This window comes from Rhinopithecus roxellana, chromosome 11 (assembly GCF_007565055.1).
Source record: "Rhinopithecus roxellana isolate Shanxi Qingling chromosome 11, ASM756505v1, whole genome shotgun sequence".
NCBI lineage: Eukaryota > Metazoa > Chordata > Mammalia > Primates > Cercopithecidae > Rhinopithecus > Rhinopithecus roxellana.
This window is the reverse complement of record NC_044559.1, coordinates 35,927,226-35,953,789: the sequence shown is the minus strand read 5'-3', so window position 1 is coordinate 35,953,789 and position 26,564 is coordinate 35,927,226. Positions and strand designations below refer to the sequence as shown.

General features: G+C 43.2%; 1 pseudogene; it reads right to left on the bottom strand.

Annotated features, from left to right (window-relative positions):
- Window positions 1-613: 613 nt before the first annotated feature.
- On the bottom strand, window positions 614-25,049 carry LOC104662232 (annotated as a pseudogene).
- Between the last annotated feature and the right edge of the window lie 1,515 nt (window positions 25,050-26,564).

Genomic DNA, 26,564 nt, shown 5'->3' with positions numbered 1-26,564 from the left:
TAAATAAATAAATAAATAAATAAATAAGTCCACTAGTATGTAGGCTAAATAATGCCCTCCCCCAAGATGTCCATATCCTAATCCCCGAAACCCGTGAATTTGTTATCTTACATGGCAAAGGCTCTTTGCAGATGTGGCTAAATTAAGGGGTTTGCAATGGGGAGATTATCCTGGGCGGGCCCAGTGTAGTCAAATGGGTCCTTATACTAGGCAAGAAGGAAGCTCAATGTCAGAAAAGAAGATGTGATGATGAAAGCAGGGTTTGGGGTGATGCCACTTCTGGAAGGGGGCCCTGAACCAAGGCACGAGGACAGCTTTTGGTACCTGGAAAAAACAAGGAAGTCAGCTCTCTCCTAGAGCCTCCAGCAGGAACGCAGCTCTGCCAACCCACTGGTAACTTCTGACTTCTGTATGAGAACAAAGTTGTGCTGTTTCATGTCACTAACTTTGTTGCATTTTGTTTATAGCAGCAGTAGGAAACGAATACAACCAGAATGTAAGAGGAACTTTCCAATGGAGTCCTTTTTAAAGAGTAGGGCCTCTTTAAAGAAACATTCTTTTTGGACTGTCCTAAATTGTTTATTAGGAATGAATTTTACAATCTTTACTTATATCAGCGGTAACAGTGGAGCTGGAGAGTATTGTGTCTTCTCCACGCTGCACAGCGAGAACCACAAACAGTGTGGTGGAACTTATGGCCCTTTCCAAAGCCACAGCTCTTTTGGCCTGCAAATGTCAGCCCACACATCTCCCTGTGCTTGTGGACTGGTTTGGTGATCCACTGGGTGTCAGGATTTCTTGTGATGGCTTTATGGAATGGATCAATGAGGATAACCTCAAAAAATCTGTATGTGGAATCTTCACCAACCCAGTAAGAATTCTAGGACTGTTAGAGCCCCACAGTGGCATCTAGCTCACTCCTCTGCAATGGACTGAAAGTTTTGGGCAAACTTTAGCTGGTTAACAACATGATGGACAGGCTTGCTGTAAGTTGTACCCTTAGGAACTGGGTGTTTTCGGCCACCACGATGCACACGAATCCTACATATAACATAATCTTGCTTGGCCTTGTAGCCCAGTCAGCCCGCTTTACGGGGCCTGGTGCGGTGGGGCCTGGTGGAGTGGTGAGCCCTGTGGACAGCAGAGAGCTTCGGTACTGCCAGCAGTGGACCCTCAAGAGAAAGTGCATGACATCACGCTGCTTCTTCCTCCATAGCTCCTGGATGTACTTGTATGCAACCACCTTGGTTTAATGGATGGCTGCTGCCAGGTGGAAAGGAAAGAGCTTTTCTCCACTAAAGAAATATTTTTACACTTTTTTTGAGGACACTTTTAAAAAAATTAACCCCTCCACAGTTACTTCTCATAAATTCTCTTTCCTTTGGGAATTTTTGCTCCCAAGAGAAACAGTACAACCTTAGAGCAACAGAGCAAAGTTAGGCCGACTCTGAGAAGTTAGGCCAATTTGAAGCACCACACCAGGGCTCAAGCAATTAAAAGACCTAAGGCTTCAGGTCATGGTTGGATCTGAGATCTCAAAGTCTATTATTAGGTTGTTTTTCTCCTCTCTGCTCACAAACAAGCTCTCTTCCATATGCCAAGCATGATGGCCATGAAATTCAATACACATCGAATTAACTTAGGAACCCCCTGAGGAAAGAGGGAGGACTCAGGATCACTATGGCAGAAAGGTCCCAGGAGGACTCCAATTGACCTAGCTTGGATCACATGATCAAGTTAGATTCATCACTGTGGCCAGGGAGATGATATACCCTGATTGGTTGGTCTGAGAGATAACATACTCTGATTGGCTGGTCTGGGAGATGAGCCTGCCCCGTGGCAGGAAGTTGGGTCAGCTTTAACCAAATCTCACAGAATGGGTTCCCCATAGAAATTAGAGAGTTAAAAATTAAATATCAATGAAAAGCAGAGATAAAAGACCATGTCATTGTGGAGGGGGAGAGAGAGAGAGAAAAAACAAAAGACTCTCTTATGACTTTCTAGTTCTTGGATATAATGCTTCATGACACCTAGCCACATTGCCTGTGGATTCAGGAGTATCCTGCATGCTTCTGATAAACTCTCTCATTTCTTAAGTCAAGAGTATTCATATTCTTGGCATCTAAATGATTCCCAACCAAGAATGACCAAAGTAATATATCTTTAATCAACCAATGTGTCAGGTGATGTTTTATTGATAACAGTATTTTTGATACCTGTGATGGAATTCTTTTCCCCAGTAATAGCCCCCTGATTTTCTTTGGGTCAACACTCTGGATTCCCTTGTTTTGGATAAGCCTGGTCAAGCCAAAGTTCTGGGCATGAGATAGGTGATTCAAGTCTGCCAATCAGCCTGGGGCCACAGGGATTAGTTCAAGGGTGGGCAGTTGATCCAAAGTCCAAGATTTTTTGTGGAAACCATTGAGACTCCTTCTGCTGAGCTTGAAGCTTTGAGGACATAAGAGACTCTGGAATCCATCTTACCAGCATGAAGGCAAAGCTTGCCTGAGGATGAAAGAAAGAAGATCAGGAAGTGAAGGTAAGACAGCTGACCCCTGAGGATGAAGCCTGAGCATACGGATCTAACTGTGTGCTTAACCAACTCCTAGACTTTCAACTATGTAAACCAATACATACTCTTTTGTGCTTACACTAGCTTAGGTTAGATTTCAGTCACTTACCACAGAAAAAGTTTTTACCAATATTTTAACTTATATATTGTTTCAGTTATATTTGCATCTGTAATGTATTGCTATGCAACAAATCACCCCTAAACATAGGGTCTTAAAATAACAATGATGTTTTCTTTCTGTGATTCTGTGGGCTAAATGAGTGAGCCTTCTGTTGGCCTTGCTTAGGCTCACCTGTGAATCTGCACCCCACTGGTATACCAGGTTAGGGATGGGCTTCGCTCAGCATGTGGTCATCCATCCTCAAGGAGGCTAGACTATTCCTCTTCACATGGCAATGTCAGGGCAGTGTTCAGGGGCACACATCAATATACAAATGCTTACCAGACTTCTACTTATATCATGTGTGTAGATGTCCCATTGACCAAAACACATGTTATGACCAATCCTAGCGTCAGTGATTCATGCTATAAAGTAGCATGAATAAAAGAAGGATGATACATTGAGATCATTTATGCAATGATTTACCAGATTCTTAAAAAATGGCTAAGTGCTTCTCTGTGCATTAACTTATTTAAGTGTCATGATAACCCTGTGAAATACTCAAAATCAGTATCAATTTTGTGTCAGGCTCCAATCAGGAGAGAGAAATACCATCAGAAATTAAAACAGAAAAAAGTGTAATATAAAGACTTATCAACTGGTAATAAGGAACTAGCAACTGGGAATGGGAGGCAATAAAAGAGAACTCTGAAGACTAACCTAAGAGTTGGGGAAAGTGACCAAGAAGAGAACAAACTCGGAAGGTAGGCCGAGTTTCACACCTTGTGGCAGGCAGGAGGAGCACACCTGTGGCCCCCTGGATAGAGGAGAGGTTTGCTGAGTTGTCCCGGGCCAGAGCTGGTTATCAACTGGTGGGCTGAGGCTGGTGAGCAAGGAGCCATGAGTCTCTCACCAGTGTGCCAGCCAAACTTGCAAGAGTATGAATGTCCCTGGCCATCCTATATGCATGCCATCCATGTATAGCTATGTCATAGGAGCAAGTGGGAAAGAATAACATAGGAACTGGAAAAAGAAGCCTCTTCCACCAGCAGAGTCCCTATGGCCTTCTCTATTGACAAAGCTGTTCACAGTGCCGGCTGACAGAGGTCAACAGGTATAGGGTCCAGCTCTACAGTATCACAAAGCAGAACAACAAAGGGAACTGAGAAGCGATCAGTTGAAAAGGGGCGCTGTCCATCTCTTTGGCTTCTTCACTTCCATATGCACCCTTTCACAAACATTTGAACTCCTTCGCGAAAACAAAACACCTCGCCGGGCGCGGTGGCTCAAGCCTGTAATCCCAGCACTTTGGGAGGCCGAGACGGGTGGATCACAAGGTCAGGAGATCGAGACCATCCTGGCTAACATGGTGAAACCCCGTCTCTACTAAAAAATACAAAAAACTAGCCGGGGGTGGTGGCGGGCGCCTGTAGTCCCAGCTACTCAGGAGGCTGAGGCAGGAGAATGGTGTAAACCCAGGGGGCAGAGCTTGCAGTGAGGTGAGATCCGGCCACTGCACTCCAGCCTGGGCGACAGAGCCAGACTCCGTCTCAAAAAGAAAAGAAAACAAAACACCTCTATGTTTTCACTGAACGTAACACAGCTTCCCTTTGTAAAAATGAGCACGTGTTCACCTCAAAATGAGGAAACACACAATCCCAATAGTAATAACTCTCAAGTTCAGTCACAGTCCCAGTGAATATTTTGTTTGTTTTTGAGACAGGGTCTTGTCATCCAGGCTGGAGTGCAGTGATGCAATCATGGCTCACTGCAGCCTTGACCTCCCAGGCTCAATCAATCCTCCCACCTCAGCCTCTTGAGTAGCTGGGACTACAGATGTGCACCACCATGCCTGGCTAATTTTTGTACTTTTTGTTGAAACAGGGTTTTGCCATGTTGCCCAGTCTGGTCTCAAACTCAGAGGCTTAAGCAATCTGCCTACCTTGGCCTTCCAAAGTGATGGGATTACAGGGCATGCCAATGCGCTGGGCCCCAGTGAATATTTTGTTACCTGAACACTAAATTATAAAGTTAACCTCCAACAATTTAGATATAAAATAAGAATGGGAAGGAGAGAAAATAATATTTTTATAATATGCAAATGAATATATACTGTTTGAAATGCTTATTTAGAAATAAAATGCTTGTTCCCCAGTGCCATAAAGAAACAGCACTTGAACATAAATTTAATTTCCTCAGCAAGCCCATTTTTACTTTCTACAGCAGTTTTACCATGAGAGTACACCAAACAAAGGAGATAGGGTCATTTATAACCTGACCCATCCACCTTACTGCTGTGTCCGGTTTCCATTGGTTGGAACGGGACCTCACATTCTATATTTGTCCCAACTGGCTAGCAACTTAGAACTTTCTAAAAGAGGCAAAGGCAGAGGAGAACAAAGGAAGGAGGAAGTAACCTGTGGAATGCTGAGAAAGGTAAAAGCACCTCCAAATACGGAAGAGGAACAGGCTATGACCTAATGCTTGCTTGGACCAGTATAAGCATGGCAGGGCAAATATTTAGGCTAAATTGTGGGAGCTAGGAACATAAAGCACATTGATTTCTTTATTACAGCTAGCAGATATTTAAGACTGTTAGCACAGGTCTTTGAATAAAGTTTGCTTCTAAGAGAAGTTGCTATATTCCTAATTAGTCAGGGAGGAGAGTGTCTTTAAAGAGGAACCTCTACTTTACTTTTTACATACACATATAACAAGCAAGGAGAAAATCTGCAAAGCTAATGTGAACCCAGAACATCTGGGACAGGTCTCAGTTAATTTAGAGAGTTTATTTTGCCAAGGTTGAGGACACAGCCTCAGGAAGTCCTGACGACCTGTGCCCAAGGTGGTCACGGCACAGCTTGGTTTTGTACATTTTAGGGAGACAGGAAACATCAATCAGTATGTGTAAGAAGCACATTGGATGGATTAGTCTGGAAAGGCGGGACAACTTGAAGCAAAGGCAGGAAGAAGGCTTCCAGGTCGCAGATAGGTGAAACACAAATGGTTGCATTCTTTTGAGTTTCTGATGAGCCTTTCCAAAGGAGGCAATCAGATATGCATCTATCTCAGTGAGCGGAGGGATGACTTTGAATAGAATGGGAGGCAGGTGTGCCCTAAGCAGTTTCCAGCTTGAGTTTTCTTTAGTGATTTTGGGGGCCCAAGATATTTTCCTTTCACATGACCACAGTCCTGATTTTTGTAAGATGCCATAGAATAATCTATGATTTCCTCCTCCCACAATCCCTCCTATATTCATTTTACCCTCAGACAGAACCTCAGATGGTCAAGGTTCTTTACTAGGTGAAACGACCCAAACCTTCATTCCCTAAGGGTCTGAGTCTTCAGTCATGCTGCTTTTTGTTTGCTTGTTTCTGTAGTTTTCTATTACCTTTTACTATTGCATATAGAAGTACTAAGAGGATCTCTAGATAATCCTCTGTGTTCCAGACATGATTCCTCTTCCCCATTGTGTAGTAGCAGCTCAATGTCCCCTTGGTAACTGGGATCAATCATTCTAGCCCGTAGAGTAACACCTTTTTCTGCTGGGTTGGCTCAGTGGCACAAGTCACCCCAAATGGCCAGGTGGCAGTTGCATCTCTCAAGAAGCCACAGTTTCACCAAGCAGGCAATAAAGGGTGGATTTGGACCTGAGTGGTGAGAATAAATTGATAGCAGCACAGTTGTCTCTGTTCTTCAAATAAGAAAACTATGATTCAGAGGGCCAGTTGATATGCCTTTCATCATGTGCTACTAAGAGGCAAGGGCCAGGACTTCATCCCTGGTCCTCAGGCCTCAGATCAGAATCTTCTTTTTTGCTCATTTAGGGATAGTTGTTCAGCTAGATTGGATCAAGCACCAGACACGGATATAAGACCTGGGTCTGAATGCCACCATTTATTTACTCACTGTAAAACCCTGGGCAACTCACTTAAGGATTCTGGAGCCTCAGTTTTTTTCAACTGTAAAGTCAGGACACTGGTCCCCACTTGACAGGATTAGAATGAGAACTGAATGGTAAAGGTCTATGAAGGCACTCTGTAAATTCCAGCAGATTATACAAAGCTAAGGCATCATTATCAAGGATCGTACAGTCTCTCAAGTTACTGCTTACCTGTGGAAAATTTTGATTAATTCCTTAGCATCTCATAGTTTATGACAAATGGCCCTATTAAGGGAAGTTACTGCCACCCAGGCAGCGATGGGGTGATTTCTAAAATCAGCAGAAAATGTAGAACAAGTGGGCATAGTCCAGAGTGGCAGGAATTGGTAGGGTTCTATGGACCAGTAATCTCTGACTCTCAATTATTTCTGCCAAATATTTCTTTCAAGTCATTTTGGGAAATGGCTCACTGCCTTTTGCTATTTTATTAAATCTAAGAACCTCATTAAGTCAAACTATCAGTGATGCATTGTCAGCAGGAAGAAAATGGGGAAAATCCTCTTTCAGTGTTTGATCATGAAAATCTTTCTAACAAACCCAAGACAAACACATTCCACTCCTACTGCCTATTCACATGAGATTAACTATTGTGCCTGTTCACAATATTCAATCATCATTTCTTACTCATTTAGAGCTGCTTGCATGCATTAGGAAATGGAGAACAGCAGGCTACAGTGTATCCTTCTGCATTCTCAGTGCTAGAAGTATGGCTTAATTAAATGCAATTAGGACCTTGACACTATTTTTATTAAGAAAAGAATAAGCCAAAGCTCTCTCCTCCAAAATAAAGAAAAAGATAGTAGAAGAAATTAACATTTGTTTTTCACTTTCTACTACACATTCTAGGTTGTTCCCAGGTTTTTTGTTGTATTTTATAGACCATTACTCACAGTCGTGCCTAACAAACACCTAGACTGCCTTTCTTGCCTTTACTTGCTACATTGATAGTCCCCACTAATAATAAGCATTGAACATATTTGGAGGGAAAAACACAGTTTCCTATGCTCAGTTCAATTAATGAAAATGTTGTTTTCCATATAGTTTTCAGGAAGGTGTTACATCATTAAACATCATCATCTGAGGGATGATTTGAGACAGGGTCCCATTCTGTCACCCAGGCTGGAGTGCAGTGGCACAATCACGGCTCACGGCAGCCTTGATCTCCCCGGACTCAGGTGATTCTCCCACCTCAGCCTCCCAAGTAGCTGGGACTACAAGGTGTGTGCCACCATGTCTGGCTAATTTTTTTATTTTTATTTTTTATTTATTTATTTTTTTTGGAGGGAGAGGGTTTTGCCGTGTTGCCCAGGCTGGTCTCGAACTCCTGGGCTCAAGCAATCCACCTGCCTCAGCCTCCCAAAGTGCTGGGATTACAGGCATGAGCCACCATGCCCAGCTTCATCCTACATCATCTTAGCAGCTGTCTCTGTGTCTAATTTGGTGTCTGGCACACAGGCACACAATAAATATTTGTATGGAGGCCTTTGGCTTCATGTCATAGCCTGTTATCAATGAAAGAATCATAGAAGAACTCATAAAGAGGTTCTAAACTTTTCAGATGACATTTAAAATTAACTGGTTTAGGGCTATCATGCTAAACCAAGACTTTTAGAGAAAGTCTTCCCCTTCATTATTAAAGTGATAAATGGTCACTATGGAGTTTTTTGAAAATATAAGGAAAAATAAGATGAAAATCACCCATAGTCTCACAACTCAGATATATTTTTTAAAATTTTGGTGTATTTTCTCCTGTCTCTCTCTCTCATTAGGATTGAACAATACACAGTTTTGTGTTCAATGCTTTTTCACATAATATATTTTGAATATATTTTTCTTGTCATTATGTGGTCTTTGAAAACAAAATATTCAATGAATGTATGAAATTCTATGCTTGTATATATGCGTATGTGTACTCCCTCAGTGTGTATATACAAAGACACACACACACCCCCTCACACACATACAGGGACGGACACACACACACAAACACAGAATACTACATAAAACAAAGCTGAATTTGTTACTTATGGTAAGGAAGAGCCATGCTGGTCAGGTAGAATCTGGCTGAGCAGAATAATGATTTTATACTGCATTTTGGGGAAGCATAGAGTTCAGGGATCGGGAGATTTTTAGGGATATAAGTAGATTGACGTCAACTCTAGAGATGTGCTTACTCCAGTGAGACTATTGTTGATTGGTTGGCATTCAGAAGCTCATTTACTAGACCAACTCGATTCCTGATTGGCTGACTTGCATATGTAAGAGACTATCACTGATTGGTTGGTTTGTCAAAGCATGTTCACTGAAGCAAGTTGCATTGATTGATAGAGTTTAAAACCTGGTTATAATGGTACTTGTTACCATGGTTATAGAACAATCAACCTTTTCCCAGGAATATGGGATTTTAAAAAATTCTTAATACAATAATTTAATCATTCTCTTATTATGGGATAACTGGATTACTCACAATATTTCCCCTATTATAAATAATGCTCCAGAGACTATGCTAACAATCTTTGAGCATGTTCCTGGTTATCTTGTTAGGAAAGATTCCTCGAAGTGGACTGGTGAGTCAACAGATGATTTTGTTTAATTTCATTAAAGTAATACGAGTTTGTTACAGAACATTTAGGAAATATAGATACATAAAAAGGAGAAAATTAAAATCATCCATAAGCTACCCTTCTCCACACCATATTATCCCTGTTTAATGTTTAGAACTTATTTTTCTATTCCATTTGTTGTGTGCCTCTGTAGATGTGCACAAAGAAACACAAATGAAAAATTCCAGTAGTCCTCTTTTCCATTTTGCTTTCTTTATCTAATTTTCCGGGATATCTTTCCTTGTCATTACATAGTCTCATGTAATGTCTGGATAAAATGTGTGTTTATATCTGTATATAATACCACAATTCCTTTAACTATTTTCTGTTATTGGATATGCAGGTCTCCCTTCCACCTTATTTTGTTCAATCCTAATTAGTATTCTTATATTATTTTAAAATTTTTCATTATTATTATTATTATTATTTTGAGACAGAATCTCGCTTTGTCGCCCAGGTTGGAGTGCAGTGGTGCCATCTCCGCTCACTGCAACTTCCACCTCCTGGGTTCAGGTGATTCTCCTGCCCTAGCCTCCCAAGTAGCTGGGACTACAGGTGCCCGCCACCACGCCCAGCTACTTTTTATAGTTTTAGTAGAGATGGGGTATCACCATGGCCAGGCTGCTCTCCAACTCCTGACCTCAGGTGATCCGCCCATCTCGGCCTCCCAAAGGGCTGGGATTACAGGCGTGAGCCACCGCACTTGGCCTTCATTATCATTAAACAATGACTTATTGCATATATGTATACCTAAATGTTCACACATGTCTATGTTTATTGTCTAAAAATAATTTCACAGAAGTTGGACTTTGGGTCAAGTATTGGGGCAGGGTTTTAAGATTTTTTGATAAGTATGTTGGAAAAATGGTTTCCAGAAAGTTAAAAATGTAAACTGCTGAATTTTCTTCACCCTATGTAATACTTTGCCTCAAAGTATTTTTTCTCTTCTTTGCCCATTTTATAGAAAGAATTAGTATCATATTTCTATATTAATTTGTATTTTACTGAGTGGAGGGTTGAAACTTTCCAGTTTTATTGTTAAAATTGTTCTTCCTTCTACCAACGTCTTATTTATGAACTTTGTTATTTTTCTGTAGTCAGGTTCATATTTTCACATATGGTTGTTAGAATACTTCATATAAATATATTCACCCTTGGCTGGGTGCAGTGGCTCACGCCTGTAATTCTAGCACTTTGCGAGGCTGAGGTGGGCAGATCACCTGAGGTCAGGAGTTTGAGACTAGCCTGACCAACATGGAGAAAACCTATCTCTACTAAAAATACAAAATTGGGCAGGCGTGGTTGCGCATTCCTGTGATCCCAGCTACTCAGGAGGGTGAGGCAGGAGAATTGCTGGAACCCGGGAGGTGGAGATTGCAGTGAGCAGAGACTGCGCCACTGCACTCCAGCCTGGGCAACAGAGCAAGACTCCATCTCAAAAATAAATAAATAAACAAATAAATACACACACACACACAGACACATATTCATCCTCATGGCATTTCAGGTATCTTATTATTTGCTTTAAATTTGATTTAGTGTTTTAAAAATCTCAGTATTATGGAAATTTTCAAACTTTCAAAGGTTTTTATATACTGTACATAATACTAGGGAAAATAGTAAAATAAACCTCCATGAGCACATTACCCAGTTTCAATAATTATCATGGCTCATCTTATGTCTCTATGCTCCCCAGCCTCTCTCACACTGGATTATTTTGAAGTAAGTCTCCAACATCAAATAGTCTCATCAGTAAACACTTCTATATGCATATACACACACACACACACACACACACACACATTTTGTTGTTCTTATTATGTTTGTTGAGACAGGGTCTCACTCTGTTGCCCATGCTGGAGTGCAGTAATGCAATCATAGCTCACTACAGCCTTGAATTCCTGGACTCAAGCAATCTTCCCACCTCAGCTTTCCCAGTAGTTGGGGCCTTCAAGTGGCATCACCATGCCCAGCTAGTTAAAAAAAATTTCTTTTGTAGAGACAGGGTCTCTCTATGTTGGCCAGGCTGGTCTCCAACTGGTCTCAAGCAATCCTCCCATCTTGGCTCCCCAAAGTGCTGGGATTACAGGCATGCACCATCATGCCCAGCCTGTATATGCATATATTTTAAAAACCTAACAGCAATATTATTATCACACCAAAAACCTCTACAATAATTCTTTAATATTATTAAATATCTAGTCAGTGTTCATATTTTCCTGACATATATACATGTCATATATAGTATATATTTGTATATACAATATATGCACATATATTTGCATATATTATTTATATACATATATTTGTGTATATTGTATATATACACATATATATACACACACACACATATATAATCACAAATCATTGGATTCTGAAGTTAGACTCACACAATCAAAGGTATTACCCAGTATCAAGCTCCACAAGTAATTTCAAAAATACATGCAATCAGGCTGGGTGTGGTGGCTCATGCCTGTAGTACCAGCACTTTGGGAGGTCAAGGTGAGTGGATCACTTGAGGTCAGGAGTTCAAGACAAGCCTGGCCAATATGGTGAAACCCCATCTCTACTAAAACTATAAAAATTAGCTGGCGCCTGTAATCCCAGCTAGCTAGGAGTCTGAAGCACAAGAATTTCTTGAGCCTGGGAGGCAGGGGTTGCAGTGAGCTGAGATCACACCACTGCATGCCAGCCTGGGCAATAGAGTGAAACTGTGTCTCAAAGAAAAGAAAAGAAAAGAAAAGAAAAGAAAAGAAAAGAAAAGAAAAGAAAAGAAAAGAAAAGACATAGACAATCAAGAGACTGAGACAAAGTACAGACAGCCTCCAAGGATGGGGCAAGGTCACTGTGGGGGTGGCTCTGAGAAACCTGGCAAAGCGATGGACAACACTGAGGCAAGGGGACATGTCCGAGTTGCCCTGAAGATGCTTGAGGGAGGAATGCTAAGGGACAGAGGCTAAGGCGAGTAGGATGCTTGGATGGCTATTTCATGTCAGGCTAAAAGATCCACCAGAGGAGCAACCCTTGGAGGGCCCAGAGGACACGCCCTTCAGCCAGGGCATTGGAATGTGCTGGTGAGGGGGCCTCAGCACTGCTAATCCATTCAGTGGTGGTGCTCCACTGCAGGTCAGGGTCAGCTATTGAGAAGATGGTCTGAGTTGGGCTTGCTAATGTGGATAGGGATGATGGAGCCCTGAAGTAATAGAGGCAACTTAACCACCAGAAGCCAGGAGAACATAATGAGTGTAATGACTAGCAGTGTGGAAGGGGGTGTTGACCCACAAGGGGTATGGAGATGACTGATAGAGCAGTGCATCTGTAGGGGCAACACAGGCACCAACAAGGGTGGTGCTTCATATCTAGAACCACAAAAAAAAGACAAGAATGAAAGAGCAGGGAGAGAAAGTGCCTGTCTCACATCTCCCAGTCAGAACTCAGTGTTACTTTTTAAATAGCATTTGGAGTAACCCAGGCATATTTTACTAAGGATTATGCAGAGGCAGAGAGCAAGCCTTCTTTTATTAACATTTGCGTTCTAGCTGCCTTCTCCTCTCAACTGTTCTTCGCTGATTCTCCATCTCCAAACTATTTGTCCTAAACTTTTTTTGGCCTCATCCATTCTCCACCCACACAGCACACATTAGCAATGATGCGGGTGGCCTCACAAACTTCAAAATCTGACAGTGCAGTCTCAAACCTATTGCTAAATTACCTCCGTGAGCTCCTTCAGACCAGACTCAGCACTTCATCTTGGCTACTCTCTGAAACCCAGCTTCAGAACTTTTGACAAGCAATATGAACTTCACTGAATGCTTCATAAGGAAATCAAAGAGAAGATTACATGACAAGTCACAGAGCAAAACTTCATCAGCAAACTTCAAACAAACTTCAAAAGTTCCACCTTCGGCCGAGTGCGATGGCTCACACTTTTAATCCCAACACTTTGAGAGGCTTAGGTGGGCAGATCACTTGAGGTCAGGGGTTCAAGATAAGCCTGGTCAACATAGTGAAACCCCATCTCTAGTAAAAATACAAAAATTAGCCGGGCATGGTGGCCGGTGTTTGTAATCCCAGCTACTTGGGAGACTGAGGCTTGAGAATCGCTTGAATCTGGGAGGCGGAGGTTGCAGTGAGCTAAGATTGCACCGTTGCACTCCAGCCTGGGCGACAGAGCCAGACCCTGTCTCAAAACAAAAACAAAAAAAAAAAAAAAAAAAAAAAAAAAAAAAAAAAAAAAAGAAGAAGAAGAAAAGAAAGAAAGAAAAAAAAAGAAAAGTTCCACTTTCATGATCTGGAGGTGCTTACTTAAGCTTCTTCACCACTCTCTACCTTGAGCAGTATCTTTTGGGCACTTTGCAGTTCTCAGGAATATCTATGCTCTTGCCTTCATATCTTTCCACTTGTCATTCTCTCTTTTTAGCATATTCTTCCTACCTCCACTTCCCAAACTGGATAATTCCTGATCATCCTTTAGGAGTTACAGATTTCACTTCTTTTGAGCAGCCTCCCTTCTCCCTCCAAGTCTAAATTAGGGATCTTTCCTGAACGCTCCTCTTATTATCTCCTCTGCTTACTCTTTATATCAGTCAGGGGCCCCACAGGAAGCAAACGGCACACTCTGAGTTAAAGAAACCAACCAGGAATGCTGAGGCATCTGGGAACCAGAAAAGTTGAGAAACCATTCACACCCTTAAGCCTGAAGGAGCAAATGGAGAGAGTGGTGTTACTGACACCCTCGTGAGAGCTGGGGCCATGGAAGCAGAGTCGTCCAGCAGAAGTCAGAGCCAGAGAGGAGCATCAGCACTGCTAGACTGAAGAAGGAAGAGCTGGGGCTGGGGAATGAATATTCTGATGTCCCTCTCCTTTCCCCTCCTTCCAATATCTGTCCATAGGTTGCACCTAACCAGAAGTCAGAGGGCAAGAAAGCCCAGGCCATTCTCTGGGGGCTTTGAGTTTGACAGAAAGATACAGAGAATAGATGGTAAAAGGAGAATAGCCACCATTTCCTATATTAATTCTTTATCACATGGTGTTGTATTTGCTGAGTTTCTGATTTCAACTCCTTGAAGGCAGGTGCGGCATTCTCACGGCCTGGTACAACGCCTTGTATATGTAAACATCCTATAAAGAAATCTTTACATCATTCAGTACACATATCAGGTGATGCAGTACATATCGTTAATTCTCATATTAATCCCCTAAAGCATGGAAAGAGGAACAGAACTAACATTTCCCAAATAATTAACTAATGAGCGGCAACGTAGCCCATGGCAGAGTCACAGCCACACTGCCTAGGGTCAGGTCTGCTTCCACCGCTTCCTAGCTGGGTGACCTTTGGCAAATTCTTCGTCTGAGCGTCAGTTTCCCAATCTAAAAACGGAAGCAAAAATAGACATCACTCATAGGGTTTTTGTAAGAGTTCAGTGATTGAATATATGTGAAATGGTTGGAAGAGTGTCAGGCACATAGCATCATAAAGATGTAAGGTGCTTATTATTAATGAAATTATAATGTAAAAATATAAGGTGCTCTAATGATTGGTATTGTTACTTATGGCTAAAATTGTGCTCCATCTTGGAATACAGCTGCTTGTCTACTGTTAGAAAAGACATTTCTGGGTCTTTTGGACAGTACTCTCCCTATACAGTCATTTTAGCAATGTGCACCTGGATAATATTATCTGCTTAGCCTGGTGAATATACCTCAAAAGGAAAGTGCTGTGAAAACTTTGCAGAAAACGACTCAATGTTTTCCATCCCTGGTGCAAAGCTGGCAGTGGTAGGAGATGCATGGAATCATGGCCTTTGAGTTGGACAGACATGATGCTTCAAGTCCCACCTTCCCCTGTTACTAGGTGTGTAATCTCATGAAACTTCTTTACTTTTCTGATCCTGAGCCTTCATCTGTAAAAACAGAGAAAATAGAGCCAGGTACGGCGGCTTGCAAATGTAATCCCAGCTACTTGGGAGGCTGAAGCAGGAGGATAAAATAAACCAACAAAACAAAACAAAAAAAGGTCAGGTGCAGTGGCTCACACCTGTAATCCCAGCTACTTGGAAGGCTGAGGCAGGAGAATTGCTTGAACCTGGGAGGCGAAGGTTGCAGTGCGCTAAGATCACACCAATGCACTCCAGCCTGGGCAACAGAGCAAGACTCCATCTCAAAAAAAACCCAAAACCAAAAACCAAAAATAGCAATATAGCATCTACTTTGCAGAATTATCTGAAAATTTAATAAAATAAAGCATGCGTTAACATCTAAGGCCATATTTGGCCCACTGTAGACTGTTTCTGTGTTTTTTTTTCTTTCAGAGAAAACTTTAAAAGGCACTCTACAGATAAAAAACAAAATAAAAAATATAGCCAAATAAATATTTACCCAACATCCACAATCACGGACTCCAAAGTGTACTGCTGTTGTTTGAGAGCCACGTCCACCACATAATAATTGGGTGGCCTTTGGAGAGTTACTTAATTCTTGGCGTTTTAGTTTCCTCATCTGTAAAATGGGGATAATAATAGTAACCATCTCATAGAGTTGTTCTGAATATAAATAATCTATAATATGTGATGTACTTAGAATAATGCCTAGCTCTTCATAAGTGTTAATTCCTCCTCCTCCTCTTCTTCCTCCTCCTGTTATTGTAGTTGTTATTTGATCAAGGGACTAAATTAGGCACTAGGGGAGACACTAAGATGCTTTATTCCATACCACTGCCATCAAGAGGCTGTGATCTTCGACCTGAGAAGCCGTTTTAAGGGAACCATGTCCATGTCACCCTTTTAAGTTAAAGGAAAGTTTTCTTTGACAGCCTTCAACCTAGGTAAACTCTCAGGGTAAACAAAGCCCTGAGATTCCTAACTCACCATGGTCACAAAGCCTATTGCTTTCTCTACACTCTTCACCACAGGTTATACTCAGGTCCTAGCTGAGGGAGAGACAGGGTCTTCGGAAACCCACAACCACAGAAGAGAAAAATGAGAGATGATTATTCCTGCAGGAGCCTCCGCAGATGCATCGATACAATCTACGTAAATGCAGTAAAACTGGACTGATTAGGTGGGGTGCATAGCATGGGAAATATGAGCAAAGCAAATGGTGATTACGGCTGAGACAGGATTGCAGCGCAGCTATTTAATTCTACCTTAATTCAACAAAGCTGGCATAAAAATGTTTAGTGTCAAAGACCTGGCACACCAACAACAACATCATTAATTAATATTGACTAAGTGTCCAGAGCCTCTTGGGTACTGCAGAGCAAAAACAATTCCCAGCCTTAAAATGAAAACAGGATAGAGAAAAAGGGTCATCTGCTTTTTTTTTTTTTTTTTTTTTTAGATGGAGTTTCGCTCTTGTCATGCAGGCTGGAGTGCAATGGCACGATCTCTGCTCACTGTAACCTCTGTCTCCCAGCTTCAAATGATTCTCCTGCCTCAGCCTCCTGGGTAGCTAGGATTACAGGTGCTTGCTACCATGCCCAGCTACTTTTTGTATTTTTAGTAGAGACGGGATTTCTCCATGTTGGTCAGGCTGGTCTCAAACTCCTGACCACAGGTGATCTACCTGCCTCGACCTCCCAAAGTTTTGGGATTACAGGTGTGAGCCATCTCACCAGGCCGGGTCATCTTTTAAAAATGTTTTTCTCCCCCAGGAAGGTGGGCAGTATGAGAAACCATTGGATTCATTTAGGGGTATTCTTATAGGGAAATGGAAATATTATCAAAATGATGATAATGGCAGCTAACGTTTATTGCCTTCTTACTGTGAATATCAGATACTGTCCTAGTACTCTACATATATTGTTTTTTGTTTTGTTTTGTTTTGACGGTGTTTTGCTCTGTCGCCCAGGCTGGAGTGCAGTGGTGGCACTATCTCAGCTCACTGCAACCTCTGCCTCCCAGGTTCAAGCGATTCTCCTGCCTCAGCCTCCCGAGTAGCTGGGATCACAGGCATGCGCCACCATGCCTGGCCAATTTTGTATTTTTAGTAGAGATGGGATTTCTCCATGTTGGTCAGGCTGGTCTCGAACTCCTGACTTCAGGTGATCCGCCTGCCTCAGTCTCCCAAAGTGCTAGAATTACAGGCGGGAACCACTGCGCCCAGTCATATTGGCTTATTTAATACAGGTAGTTAATCTTCATTCCCTGACAAATGAAGGGAAGGATGGGGGCAACGTTTATGAAGTTCTTAGTGAGTGTCCAGCACAGAGCTATTTTCTTTTATACACGCTCTCATTAAATCCTTAAATGGTAATTTTCCTAGCTGAGAAGAGAGAGGTTCAGAGAATTTAAGTGATCTGCTAAGTTCTTAGCACTAGTACATGGCAGATCAGCAGTTTAAATTCAGTTTTGTCTGACCCCAAAAAGTGACTTTCATTTTTACCACACTGTGTTCTTCTAATAACATTATAGAAACAAGTCTCAAAGTCTACATACCAGATGCCTAATAGTTGACATTGATTTTTTTGTTCAGAGATCTTTCTCCTGGGAAGGGCTTATTCTAACCATATTGAGGCTACCTTTATACACATCCCATCTCCCTCATTCTCCTCATTATACCAGAATCCTTCCCAGAAATTCGATTTTAATTTTAATAAAAAATCCTTCCCAGAAATTTTTTATTAAACTAATTAAAGTTGAGTTTCTGACTCTTACAACCTAGTGTATCCCAGTTGAACCCCCACCACAATTTCAGTGATAGGGCAGGTTGTAAATTCATTCTTGGCATATTACACAGTGAAATAGATGTATTACTCTATACAGGATGTCACTGTAATCAGATGGATCTTTGTTTTTGGAGGATGGAAACCAGTCTCTTTATTATCTGGTCACACCTTTTCTAAGGGAAGCATGATTTGATCCTGCAGTTTAAGAAAACCTCTTGTATATTGGCCGGGTGTGGTGGCTCATACCTGTAATCTCAGCATTTTGGGAGGCTGAGGCGGGCGTATCACCCGAGGTCGGGAGTTTGAGACCAGCCTGACCAACATGGAGAAACCCCGTCTCTACTAAAAACACAAAAAATTAGCCAGGAGTGGTGGCGCATGCCTGTAGTCCCAGCTGCTTGGGAAACTGAGACAAGAGAATCGTTTGAACCTGGGAGGCGGAAGTTGCAGTGAGCTGAGATCGTGCCATTGCACTCCAGCTTGGGTGACAGAGTGAGACTTTGTCTCAGAAAAACAAACAAACAAAAAATCTCTTGTACATCATGTTAAGCTTGGATAGAATATTGCATTTATTTTCATCCAGTATAGACCCATTAGACGCCTTATCTTTTTTATGCCCTCCTTCTTATCAAAAATTGTTTAATAGTAAATCATTAAGGCTGTGGGGGAGTGGCTTGTGAGGGGAGGATGTTCTACAAAGCATAGTGTCTTTGAGCTCAAAGAATTTACAATGTGGATAGGAAGAGAAGACATGTGGATATGAGAAGAGGAGAACTGACATCCAAAGCCACTCTTCATCCTATGAATCGGCTGATGTGCTCCAAAAGTCCCTTGGAAAGCAGGCGGGTGAAACCTGGAGTATTTCCTCATAGGAAGAGTGTGATATAAGGTCCTGCTATTCCAGGTTTCATCTGAAAAACTAACCCTGTAATGTCACAAAATGGTCCAAAATCTTTACCCTCTAAGGCCTCCCCCAATCTGGCTTCTGTCCTCCTTTCCCGGGAATTTCTCCTTCTACCCATATCATGCTGGTGCTCTTTAAGTGCCCAGCGTCCTACCCTGTCACGAGCCTTTCGCCAGTCCCAGCCCATCTCCTGGCTGCTCTTTCCTGCCTGGCACTGCCTTGCACCTTCGTGAACCCTTAGTCATCCTTCTGGATCAAGCCGAGGTGTTTTATTTTCTTTCTTTCTTTCTTTTTTTCTTTTCTTTTCTTTCTTTCTTTTTTTCTTTTCTTTCTTTCTTTCTTTCTTTTTTTTTTTTTTGAGACAGAGTCTTGCTCTGTCACCCAGAATGGAGTGCAGTGGCATGATCTTGGCTCACTGCAACCTCTGCCTCCTGAGTTCAAGCAATTCTCCTGCCCCAGCCTCCCAAGTAGCTGGGACTACAGGTGCACACCACCACGCCTGGCAATTTTTTTTGTATTTTTAGTAGAGACAGGATTTCATCATGTTGGCCAGGCTGGCCTCGAGCTCCTGACCTCAGGTGGTCTGCCTGCCTTGGCCTCCCAAAGTGTTGGTGTTGGGAATAATGCTTAAAGAGAAACCTCATCATATCCCACATTGGGATGACAGGTGCGAGCCACCTTGCCCAGTCTCACGAGGCGTTTTCTGACCCCCAGACCAAATCTTCCTTTCAAACACTGCCTAGCACTTTTTGGCGTGTCCTTTGTAGTCCTCACTGCACTAGTATGAATTTCTCTAGTGCCTCTCTGCTCTCTCTGAGTCTGTTTTTTCATCCATAGGTGAGCATTGGAGTATGTACTGTGTGGGCTGTGATGAGGGTAGGAGAAAATCACAGAGGCACAGAGTACAGCACACATGAGCTCTCCAGCCACAAGAGCCTCCTGTGGCTACAGACACAGTGGCAATGTCTGGAGACAGACTGCCTCATTCTTCACTGAGAGGTGCCTGCCTGAGGTGGCTGCTGAAGCTCCCCCAGCTTCTGGGAGGTGAGGAACAGTTACCATCCAGCTGAGGCTGCTCCCAAAAAAGCCCATGCACTTCTCTTCTGTCCTTGGGTAAGCAGACTCATGCTCACAGCGCCACAGTGCTGATTCAGGTCAGCAAGCCCTAGCTCGTGTCCCACACTCAGGCCAAACAGGAAGATCCAAAAGCAGCCTTCTTAAACCGAAGTCATTACAAACAAACAAAGCACACACACACACACATACACACACAGACACACACACACAGACATGCACGCACACACGCACATACACAAGTATGATTTAATGGCCAGGTCTTGACTGTCTTGGAAATGGATGGGCCACCTGGGCTTACAAATAAACCAGGTCATGTTTGATTTTTCCAGGAGAAATTGAGGGTGGGGAGAGCGAGTCTAGGAGAGCTCTGAGATGGCCTAGAATGGGCATTTGGGGAGAACTCCTGGGCTAGCTATCCTTGAAATGTGTAGGTCTCCCTGCTGAGGCTCTGCGGGTGATCAGGCACTGTCAGAATGAATTAGTGGCTCCATAAACCCAGGCTCTGTGGCTAAATGGTGGGGGCTAAAATCTCTGAAGTTCCTTACATCCCAGCAGGCTTCTCTAAAATATTTATGACTGTTAGGCAACATGGCAAGCCCAGGTCCTTGAAATCTGGAATGAAGGTCTGGGACAAGGTTCCTATTGGCCAGCCCAGGAATCCTGGGCAACCCTCTTCACTTCTCTGAGTCTCTTCTCTCTACATGCAGAAAGCAGCTGATAAAGCCCTGTCTGCCCCAGGAAAGTGATAAACAACTGGGATTATTTTCCAAATATTGTTCCAGTTTATCTCCCTTACTCTTGAAGGCTTTTGGAAAGCTCTCCAAAAGGCTGTGACCTTACAGTCAATTTGTATTTATTTGTTGAGAAGCTTCGGTAAATCAAAGGCATAAAACAGGGGACCCAGCTAAGGAAAATATTTCCGCTCACTGCGAAGAGATAAATTTTCAGGCTCTGAAAGGGGAGCTGGGAGAACGTGCAGGCATGTTTACAGCCCCCTCGGTAGTTCCGGCACAGTGATTGTTTGAAGTCCCAGATTCACCCAGCAAATAAGAAAGGCCCAGCAAGTCAGCAGTTTGACGTTGTCCCCAAGGCTTTCTGTTATGTTTATACTGGAAAGATACCATTGGCCTCTGTAAAATGGAATTTCCATATAATAATTGAGATGGCCTTGTAAGGAGGGAAGGTCCCTGTTGCTGCTTCTACAAGGAAGTTGGACTGATAGGGAAATGTGGAAACAAAGGAAGCTTTTGTCTTATCTCTAAAGCAAAGCCTTGTATGGTGGTTTCCAAATGCCTGTCTCATGCCCTACAGCATCAGAGTCACTAGGAGTGCTTCCTTAAAATACAGATATCTGCATCCATGCAACACATATTGAATTCCTAGGAAGGGGCCCAGGAATCTGTGTGTGTGTGTGTGTGTGTATGTGGTGTGTGTGTGTGTGTGTGTTTTGAGATGGAGTCTCAGTCTGTTGCCCAGGCTGGAGTGCAGTGGCGTGATCTCGGTTCACTGCAACCTCCGCCTCCAAGGTTCTAGTGATTCTCCTGCCTCAGCCTCCTGAGTAGCTGGGATTATAGGTGCCTGCCACGATGTCTGGCTAATTTTTGTATTTTTAGTAGAGATGGGGTTTCACCATGGTGGCCAGGCTGGTCTCGAACTCCTGACCTCAGGTGATTTGCCTGCCTTGGCCTCCCAAAGTGCTGAGATTACAGGCGTGAGCCACTGTGCCTGGCCAGGAATCTGTACTTTTAAGAAACCCCTCAAATAATTCAGTTGCCCATCTAGAAACGGAGAAAACTGGATGGGAGCTTATCTTTGGAGGGTCAGTGCTTGAAGACCCTTGCTGATTGTCTGACTGGACCTACAGGAAGGCTGGACCTACAGGAAGAATTCAAGCCAATATTCTTTTTTATATTTTAGACACAAGAGGCTCTCGCGGTGTTCCCAGGCTGGACTTGGGCTCCGGGGCTCAAGGGATTTTCTCACTTCAGCCTCCCAAATAGCTGGGACTATAGGTGCATACCACCATGCCCAGCTACAAGCCAATATCTTTAAATATGTATTCCACACTTATTTAGAGGGGTGACATCCAGCATTCAGTGGGGAAGACAATAGTGGTGCTCTCAGCCTTTCCTCTGTTGCCTGTAACCAATTAGCTCTTGCTCCAAACTCACACACTTCACTATACGACCACACAGTGCAAGATTCCATTTACATGAAATGCCCAGAACAGACAAATCTATAGAGACAGGAAGTACATTTCGGCTTGCCTAAGGCTGGGGATTGGGGGTGAGAGGATTAGGATGATGGTTATGGGGAGCAGGGCTTCTTTTGGGGATAACGAAAACGTTCTAAAATTATAGAGATGGAAGCACAGCTCCGTGAATGTATTAAAAGCCATTGAACCATATACTTTAAATGGGTGAATTGTATAGTATGTGAATTACATCTTAATAAAACTGTTAAAACCCTTCGGGCTGGGTGTAGTGGCTCACGCCTGTAATCCCAGCACTTTGGGAGGCTAAGGCAGAAGGATCGCATGAGCCTAGGAGTTGGAGACCAGCCCAGCCAATAGGGTGAAACCCTGTCTCTACTAAAGACACACAAAAATAGGCAGGTGTGATGGTGCACGCCTGTAATCCCAGCTACTCTGGTGACTGAGGCAGGAGAATCACTTGAACCCGGGAGGTGGAGGTTGTAGTGAGCCGGGAGAGCACCACTGCACTCCACCTGGGTGACAGAGCCAGACCCTGTCTGAAAAGCAAAACAAACAAAAATGAACCTGTCACTCTGCAAAACCAAAGCCCTGCAGCTGACCACGCCCACCGTTCCTTATGAGGCATTTGAGCAACTGTCTGTTATTGCAAGAAAGGGGAATGCCACTTCCGGGAGATTTCAAGAGACAGGAATTTGGGGACCACTATGAAACACTGTACTTCAGAGACATTTTTTTTTTCCTGCATCATTACCTTTCTTGAAAAGTATTGGTGCTCAGAGTATGTGTGTATTTCAGTATTCATCTGGCTGTGGTATAATTGCATTTTGTAGATGAGATCTGTTTCCTTCTCTAACTTAATTTTGGAGCTTACCTAAGCCATGTCCCAACGGAGGGAGGTAAAACAGGGATTAAAGGATTTGCTGGATATTATTTGTTATATTATTGTTTGGTTTTTTGAGACACTGTAAGATGATGCTCAATTTTCTGAGAGTCTGTCCCTCTATTAAGATCAGATCACAATGCAGTCATGGGAGATTGCCCAGTGCTATGGAAATAGTGAGGGCTTTGGCTGCTTAAGTTCAAATTCTAGTTACCTTTAACAACTGCAACTTTACTTCTCTCAGCCTAGTTTTCTTATCTGTAAATAAGGAATATTGGTAGCTTGCTTATAGAATGATTCTGAAGAGTAAATGACATAATAAACCTGGCACATAATAATAGCTGCTCTGTAAAAATGTAGCAAATATCACTATTATTTAACTTTTCATTTCATGTATGTTATGTTTCCTAATTTGGATTCTTAGCTCCTTTGAGTACTGTCCCTGATCCCACATAGCTCCTAACGTAGTGTGTCCTGGGCAAAAGCCAAGAAAGAGTTAGGAAAGAACAGGTTGTAGAGGACACCTATGAGCCACTGGCCCAGGCTTCTTTTCCTTCTTTCTTTTTTTCTTTTTGAGATGGAGTCTCACTCTGTCACCTAGGTTGGAGTGCAGGCACAATCTCAGCTCACTGCAACCTCTGCCTCCCAGGTTCAAGCAATTCTCTCTGCCTCAGCCTCCTGAATAGCTGGGATTACAGGCACCTGCCATATGCCCGGCTAATTTTTGTATTTTTAGTAGAGATGGGGTTTCACCATGTTGGCCAGGCTAGTCTTGAACTCCTGACCTCAGGTGATCCACCTGCCTCGGCCTCCCGAAGTGCTGGGATTACAGGCGTGAGCCACTGCGCCTGACCAAGGCTTCTCTTTTCTAGACTTATCTATCCTGATTCCCATCATCCATCCACAAAGATATAAAAGTGGGCTCCCAGCAGCTTCTATAAGTGACTTTGCCCCCACTCCTCTTATCCTCAGCCTCAGTTGGTTGGACTAGGTGAGGACAGCCAACTTAAACTTGGCCAGGGAGTTCAGTGAGTTCTTGGCCAGTAGGCATGAAACTGATCCTCCATGTTCCACTGTAGTTGTGATTTGGAGTGTGTTCACAAAATATGATTCTAGACAGCCATTCATAATGCTTCTAAAATTTTTTCAAAGCCCTAAGAAAATGGTCATATTATAATGTTAAGGTAAAAAGGATAAGACAAAATTATATAGACCTCACAGATTAAAAAATATATATGCATGAAATACTGGAAAGAAAATATATTAAAATGTGAATAGAAATAGAGGGATTGTAGATAATTTTCTTTTAGTTTTTAATACTGACTGTTGAAGAGAAGTCTATATATTGGGGGGAAGGAGCCAATGTACATTTTCTTCTCTCTTCCCTTTAAAAAATGTTGCTTCTTCTCTGGTCTCAATTTTCTCAGAATCCTAGCTATCTTGGTATCTGATAAAATAATTCACACACAGGTGTTAACAACTTGCTAGCTCTCTAAATGTGTTATTATTTGAAAATGGGCTTCCAGACGCAAGATGACTTCATGCAGAAATTCTCAACCACTGATCCCTTCCAGAACTAAGCTAAGGATTTAGCAATTTGCAGGAGAAAACATCATAGAATTGTCTAAAATTAAAATTTTCTCCCATAAATTTTCCCTTGGTGTCTGCCACTAATGTCTCAATTAGAATTTTGTAGCACGAACAATAGAATCACTGGGGAGCTTTAAAAATATACAAATTCCCCTGCTCCATCTTCCAGATTCTGATGTATTTAACTGGCCTTTTGTGAGGCCCCAACCCCTATGGTGTTTAATCGTTTGTAGGTGATTCTAATCTTCAGTCAGGATTGAGAAATAAATACAATTATAATTATATAATTATACTGACAGTATAATTGATTGAATGCAAAATTCTATATTGAGTAATTTTGTTGTCTCCAGCTTAATAGCGTATCCATATTTTGCAGGATTTCTGAAGGAGCTTCATGGGTTCCCGTTGCTCTACTAATTGAATGAACTTGCAAGCTCGTGCTTGACCTGAACCCTCTGGCAGCGCCGTTCTCGGTGGGGAAAGAGACTGTTTGGAGACATCGCCCTCCAGTGACAGCACTCAGGAACTGTTGAGAGGCCTGGGTACACCCTTGCTTCCCATTGATTGTTCCTCTAAGAACAGGGGTGCTCTGAGCCCGTTCCAGGCTTTGAAAGCTCCCTTGAGTTCTTTGTGCTTTTGTCCTTGCCCGGATGTGTCAGCAACACACTTGGAGGCATAAACAGGAATGAAGCTTCAGACGTGTTCTTAACTGTCAGGAGTAACAGTTGCAGATAAAAGCTGCAGAATTGCTCATCAATACTGGGAAGGCTGAGCAAAACTAGAATTATTCCGGTAACTTAACAGAAAAAATAAACATGTCAATAGTTACAGGGTATGGGAGGGAGGGAGAGTGTAAATTCATAGCAAAACATTTGGAACATTCTCTTTAGCGTCCTTCCCTTGTGCGGGGGCGGAAGTCTGAGGTGAGTGGGGTGCCCTGTGGGGAGGGACAGCAGAGGAGAAGTCTCACCAGGGTGGATAGGGCCAGGGGCCATGCTAAGCCCTGGCCCTAGGAGCTGACAAGTGAGAAGAGACTCATCTCTGTAAAGAATGCTTGAGAGTCCATCTGAGCCCCCTGGGAAGCTTGTCCAGAAAGCTCTTGGGAGGTCTCATACCTATCAATTCTGGTTCAAGAGGCCTAGGAACCCGAGAGGGTTCTGAGAAGCAGTGGCAGGGCCTGCCGGGCATCCAACACCTACTTGGTAGCAGGTGTGGAAGGAGGACTGTGCCCTCGTTCAGTCCTTACAAGTACCCTCTGCGGTAGATGGTACCATCCCCATTTTACAGATGAGGAAACTGAGGCTCGGGGAGGTGATGTGGGGTGCCTAAAGCACCAGAGCTGGGCAGTGATGGAGCCTGGACTGCAGTACCCTGTTGCAGGCGGTGAGGGGGAGCTGTCACAGGAACAAGCCAAATTCTGCATCAGGAGGCTCAGTGCCAAAGGTCGGAGCAGGACCACAGATGAGGTGGACCTGCATGCCTGGTCCACAGTGCTCCTTGGGGACCTTCTGTTCTCCCTGGGGAAAGGGTTGCAGTCAGGGGGGAAGGTAGGAAGGAAGAGAAGGTAGAGAGGGGAGAGGAGGCAGGACCAGCCACCAGGCAGGGGGCAGTCAGAGCCACCAAGGCAAAGTGCTGGTGAGCGGGAGGGTGGGGGCCCAGGGTCTCTCTGCTTCCTCTTCAGTCTTTCCCCTCAGGCTCCTTTCTTCCTTCTAGAGCTTTTCTTTTCTCTCTCTCTCTCTCCTTTCTTTCTTTTTTTGAGACAGAGTCTCAATCAGTTCCCAGGCTTGAGTGCAATGGCGCAGTCTTGGCTCACTGAAACCTCTGCTCCTGGGTTCACGCCATTCTCCTGTCTCAGCCTCCTGATTAGCTGGGATTACAGGCAGCTGCCATCATGCCTGGCTATTTTTTGTATTTTTTTAAGAGACGGGGTTTCACCGTGTTGGCCAGGCTGATCTTGAACTCCTGACCTCAGGTGATCCACCCTTCCCCGACCTGCCAAAGTGTTGGGATTACAG